The sequence below is a fragment of the Triticum urartu genome, chromosome 6, assembly GCF_003073215.2.
Source record: "Triticum urartu cultivar G1812 chromosome 6, Tu2.1, whole genome shotgun sequence".
NCBI lineage: Eukaryota > Viridiplantae > Streptophyta > Magnoliopsida > Poales > Poaceae > Triticum > Triticum urartu.
Window position 1 is genome coordinate 489759545 of NC_053027.1, and position 6398 is coordinate 489765942.

Here is a 6398-nt window from a genome sequence, read left to right on the forward strand (position 1 = left end):
AAAAATTGGAACTGGCACTTGGCACTATGTCAATAGGTTAGTACCAAAAAATGATATGAAATGATTATAAAACATGCAAGATTGATAATATAACAGCATGGAACAATAAAAAATTATAAATACGTTGGAGACGTATCAAGCAGCTGCCATGGGAGGTAATAACTTGTCGACTGTTTGCCTTGTCATATTTTCCTTTCATTCTTTGAACCGAGTGACTCTACTCGAACAGATGTGCGTAGTGAAAACAGACAACTCAAAGCTTGTTTGAAGAATGTTATTTCTTTATACAAAATGAAGCAGGCTTTGGAGCAGAAGGACCTCGACCTTGCAGCGGCGCAGAAGACGACGCGCGAGAGAGCTGATCTTGCTGACAAGAAGCTGGCTTCGGTCGGCAAGTTAGAAGAGGAAAATGCCAAATTGAAGACTGCCATTAATTAAGCCAACAAAGAAGTCATGCAGCTGAAGAAGGACAAGGTGGCCCTGACTGACAAGGTAGGAGATCTCACTCATAAGAGAAACGACTTGGAGGCTTATCTAGGAGGACTCGCCAAGAAGATGTTCCTTATGCTTGAAGTTACTTTCCCTTATCCGACTAATTTGCATCTACCGACTCATCATGTGACTGTCGAATCATTATTTTCCTGTGTGTGCAGAATTCTGTCAAAATTTTGAGGAAGATACTAGGCGGATTGAGACGAGTTTGGACCCCATTAACTCCCTCGTCAAAGACGAAGCTGCGATGAACGCATTGCGACTGGAATCTCGCCTCGCCAACGTTGTGGAGTGCCTTGCACGACTAAAGGTGGCGATGTCACGGATTGACATAGAACTCTGGCCAAAAGTGACATTCCAAAATGACCTTGAGTCTCTGATGACTCGACTCAATGAAATCCCTGGTCGAGTGCAGGCGTGGAAGGAGTCCTCTGCTCGGTGCGGCGCTGACGTGGCTTTGTCTCTGGTCCGTGTTCATTGCAAAGAAGCTAGAGAAGAGAAGCTGGCGGCTATCAAGGTCGCCAATACCAAGAAGCTTCAATTCTAGTCATTTATGGAGACCTTCATCGAGGCTGCTACTCGCATCGCTGATGGAATCGACCTGGACGAGTTCGTCGAGCCAGCTTGCCCTCCTCCCGCGGAGTGAACAAACTTGATGCCTCACTTTTATTTGCCTCGGAATGCCGAGTGATTTTGTAACCGTTAAACTCTTTCGGGCCCGACACCCGAGTACTTCTATTCGCAGTTCAGAACCTTGCTGGATTTATCTGAACCTGGTTTTTCTTTGAACATGGTTGCTTTGTCTTCATCACCTTTGAGTTTTTTGACTTCTAGTGAATCGGGAATAACAACTGTAACTCTGAGCGAATGGGTCGCTCTTCACTTGGGGTTGACGTTGTACTTGTGGCACAGGTCTGAGTGCAACCGGACATTGTACTTGTGGCGCAGCTCCGAGTACAACCGGATGTTGTACTTGTGGCATAGCTCCGAGTGCAACCGAACGTTGTACTTGTGGCGCAGCTCCGAGTGCAACCGGACGTTGTACTTGTGGCGCAGATCCGAGTGAAACCGGACGTTGTACTTGTGGCGCAGCTCCGAGTGCAACCGGGCCGCTGAGTGAGAGGAGAGCACTCCACTCGATGTAGTTTTAATCGTAGGCGAGTACGGGACCACAGCTAAGCCCCCGAGTGGGAGGATTGCTCTCCATTCGGAATAGTTTTGTAACTTAGGCGAGGACGGGGTCACAGCTAAGCCCCCGAGTGGGAGGATTGCTCTCCACTTAGAGTAGTTTTGTAATTTAGGCGAGGTCGGGGTCACAGCTAAGCCCCCGAGCAGGAGGATTTCTCTCCACTCGGAGTAGTTTAGTAACTTAGGCGAGGACGGGGTCGCAGCTAAGCCCCAGAGTGGGAGGATTGCTCTCCACTCGGAGTAGTTCTGTAACTTAGGCGAGGACGGGGTCACAGCTAAGCCCCCGAATGGGAGGATTGCTCTCCACTCGGAGTAGTTCTGTAACTTAGGCGAGGTCGGGGTCGCAACTAAGCCTCCGAGTGGGAGGATTTCTCACCACTTGGAGTAGTTTTGTAACTTAGGCGAGTACGGGGTCGCACCTAAGCCCCGAATGGGAGGATTGCTCTCCACTCGGAGTAGTTTTATAACTTAGGCGAGTACGGGGTTGCAGCTAAGCCTCCGAGTGGGAGGATTTCTCACCACTCAGAGTAGTTTTGTAACTTAGGCAAGTACGGGGTCGCAGCTAAGCCCCCGAATGGGAGGATTTCTCTCCACTCTGAGTAATTTTATAACTTAGGCGAGTATGGGGTCGCAGCTAAGCCTCCGAGTGGGAGGATTTCTCACCACTCAGAGTAGTTTTTGTAGCTTAGGCGAATTGGGTTCGCGGCTAAGCCCCCGAGTGAGAGGGTTGCTCTTCACTCGGAATCTTTTTGAAACTTAGGCAAATCAGGTTCGCGGCTAAGCCACCCACTAGGGGATTTGAACACATATGCTTGATAGGTAACAATCATTAAGATACTATGAAAAATCTTGTATTTGTTAAGCAAACTGAATGATTCTTATTACAACTCGTCGATCCGAGTGTTTAGGTATAAAAACGGCGGAGTAGCTCCGCATTCCACGAGCGTGGCTCGTCTTCTTTCTTGCCTATGTTCTAGAGGTGATATGCCCTGTTGTGGAGCACCTTGGTGATGATGAAGGGGCCTTCCCAGGCTGGAGCGAGTTTGTGAGGTTGTTTCTGGTGCACTCGGAGCACAAGGTCTCCTTCTTGGAATGCTCGACCTCTGACATTACGGGCATGGAATCGATGCGGGTCTTGTTTATAGATGGTCGATGCTACCTCTTGAGCATGCGTTGGTTTTCCCTTGAAGAGGAAAGGGTGATGCAGCAAAGCAGCGTAAGTATTTCCCTTAGTTTTTGAGAACCAGGGTATCAATCCAGTAGGAGATCACGCGCGAGTCACCTCGTACTTACACAACCAAATAAGAACCTCGCAACCAACGCGATAAAGGGGTTGTCAATCCCTTCACGGCCACTTGCAAGAGTGAGATATGATAGAGATAATAATAATAAGATAAATATTTTTGGTATTTTTATGATATAAATTGAAAGTAAAGATTGCAAAATAAAATAGATTGGAAACTTGTATGATGGAAAATAGACCCGGGGGCCATAGGTTTCACTAGTGGCTTCTCTCAAGATAGCATAAGTATTACGGTGGGTGAACAAATTACTGTCAAGCAATTGATAGAATTGAGCATAGTTATGGGAATATCTAGGTATGATCATGTATATAGGCATCACGTCCGTGACAAGTAGACTGACTCCTGCCTGCATCTACTACTATTACTCCACACATCGACCGCTATCCAGCATGCATCTAGAGTATTAAGTTCATAAGAACGGAGTAACGCTTTAAGCAAGATGACATGATGTAGAGGGATAAACTCATCCATATGATATAAACCCCATCTTTTTATCCTTGATGGCAACAATACAATACGTGTCGTTTCCCCTACTGTCACTGGAATCGAGCACCGCAAGATTGAACCCAAAGCTAAGCACTTCTCCCATTGCAAGAAAGATCAATCTAGTAGGCCAAACCAAACTGATAATTCGAAGAGACTTGCAAAGATAAACAATCATACATAAAAGAATTTAGAGAAGATTCAAATATTGTTCATAGATAATCTTGATCATAAACCCACAATTCATAATCGAGGAGAACTTTGTATTGAGATCCAAAGAGAGAGAAGAAGCCATCTAGCTAATAACTATGGACCTGAAGGTCTAAGGTAAACTACTCACACATCATCCGAGAGGCTATGGTGTTGATGTAGAAGCCCTCTGTGATCAATGCCCCCTCCGGCGGAGCGCCGGAAAAGGCCCCAAGATGGGATCTCACGGGTACAGAAGGTTGTGGCAGTGGAATTAGGTTTTCGTGGTGCTCTCTAATGGTTTGGGGGTACGTAGGTATATATAGAAGGAAGAAGTGGGTCGGTGGAGCCACGAGGGTGGAGGGTGCGCCCAGGGGGGAGGCGCGCCCCCTGCCTCGTGGCCTCCTCGTTGATTGCTTGACGTCCACTCCAAGTCCTCTAGATCACGTTTGTTCCAAAAATCACACTCCCGAAGGTTTCATTCCGTTTGGACTCCGTTTGATATTCTTTTTCTGCGAAACACTGAAATAGGAAAAAAAACAATTTGGGCTGGGCCTCCGGCTAATAGGTTAGTCCCAAAAATAATATAAAAGTGGAAAATAAAGCCCAATAATGTCCAAAACAGTAGATAATATAGCATGGAGCAATCAAAAATTATAGATACGTTGGAGACGTATCAAGCATCACCAAGCTTAATTCCTGCTCGTCCTCGAGTAGGTAAATGATAAAAACAGAATTTTTGATGTGGAATGCTTCCTAACATATTTCTCAATATAATTTTTCTTTATTGTGGCATGAATGTTCATATCCGAAAGATTAAAGATAAAAGTTTAATATTGACATAAAAATAATAAAACTTCAAGCATACTAACTAAGCAATCATGTCTTCTCAAAATAACATGGCCAAAGAAAGTTATCCCTACAAAATCATATAGTCTGGCTATGCTCTATCTTCATCACACAAAATATTAAATCATGCACAACCCCAATGACAAGCCAAGCAATTGTTTCATACTTTTGATGTTCTCAAACTTTTTTAACTTTCACGCAATACATGAGTGTGAGCCATGGACATAGCACTATAGGTGGAATAGAATGGTGGTTGTGGAGAAGACAAAAAGGAGAAGATAGTCTCACATCAACTAGGCGTATCAACGGGCTATGGAGATGCCCATCAATAGATATCAATGTGAGTGAGTAGGGATTGCCATGCAACGGATGCACTAGAGCTATAAGTGTATGAAAGTTCAACAAAATAAACTAAGTGGGTGTGCATCCAACTTGCTTGCTCACGAAGACCTAGGGCAATTTGAGGAAGCCCATCATTGGAATATACAAGCCAAGTTCTATAATGTAAAATTCCCACTAGTTTATGAAAGTGACAACATAGGAGACTCTCTATCATGAATATCATGGTGCTACTTTGAAGCACAAGTGTGGAAAAAGGATAGTAACATTGTCCCTTCTCTCTTTTTCTCTCATTTTTTATTTGGACCTTCTTTCTTTCTTTTTTTTGGCCACTTTTCTTTTTTTTCGTCCGGAGTCTCATCCCGACTTGTGAGGGAATCATAGTCTCCATCATCCTTTCCTCACTGGACAATGCTCTAATAATGATGATCATCACACTTCTTTTTTACTTACAACTCAAGAATTACAACTCAATACTTAGAACAAAATATGACTCTATGTGAATGCCTCCGGTGGCGTACCGGGATATGCAATGAATCAAGAGTGACATGTATAAAGAATTTATGAACGGTGGCTTTGCCACAAATACGATGTCAACTACATGATCATGCATGGCAATATGACAATGATGAAGCGTGTCATAACAAACGGAACAGTGGAAAGTTGCATGGAAATATATCTCGGAATGGCTATGGAAATGCCATAATAGGTAGGTATGGTGGCTGTTTTGAGGAAGGTATATGGTGGGTGTATGATACCGGCGAAGAGTGCGCGGCAATAGAGAGGCTAGCAAATGTGGAAGGGTGGGAGTGCGTATAATCCATGGACTCAACATTAGTCATAAAGAACTCACATACTTATTACAAAAATCTATTAGTTATCGAAACAAAGTACTACGCGCATGCTCCTAGGGGGATATATTGGTAGGAAAAGACCATCGCTCGTCCCCGACCGCCACTCATAAGGAAGACAATCAATAAATAAATCATGCTCCGACTTCATCACATAACGGTTCACCATACGTGCATGCTACGGGAATCACAAACTTCAACACAAGTATTTCTCAAATTCACAACTACTCAACTAGCATGACTCTAATATCACCATCTCCATATCTCAAAACAATTATCAAGTATCAAACTTCTCATAGTATTCAATGCACTTATATGAAAGTTTATATTATGCCTAAAAGCAAATTACCATGCTGTTCTAAATGACTCTCAAAATAATATAAGTGAAGCATGAGAGATCAATTGTTTCTATAAAATAAAACCACCACCGTGCTCTAAAAGATATAAGTGAAGCACTAGGGCAAAAACTATATAGCTCGAAAGATATAAGTGAAGCATATAGAGTATTCTAATAAATTCCAATTCATGTGTGTCTCTCTCAAAAGGTGTGTACAGAAAGGATGGTTGTGGTAAACTAAAAATCAAAGACTCAAATCATACAAGACGCTCCAAGCAAAACACATATCATGTGGTGAATAAAATATAGCTCCAAGTAAAGTTGCCAATGAACGAAGACAAAAGAGGGGATGCCTTCCGGGGCATC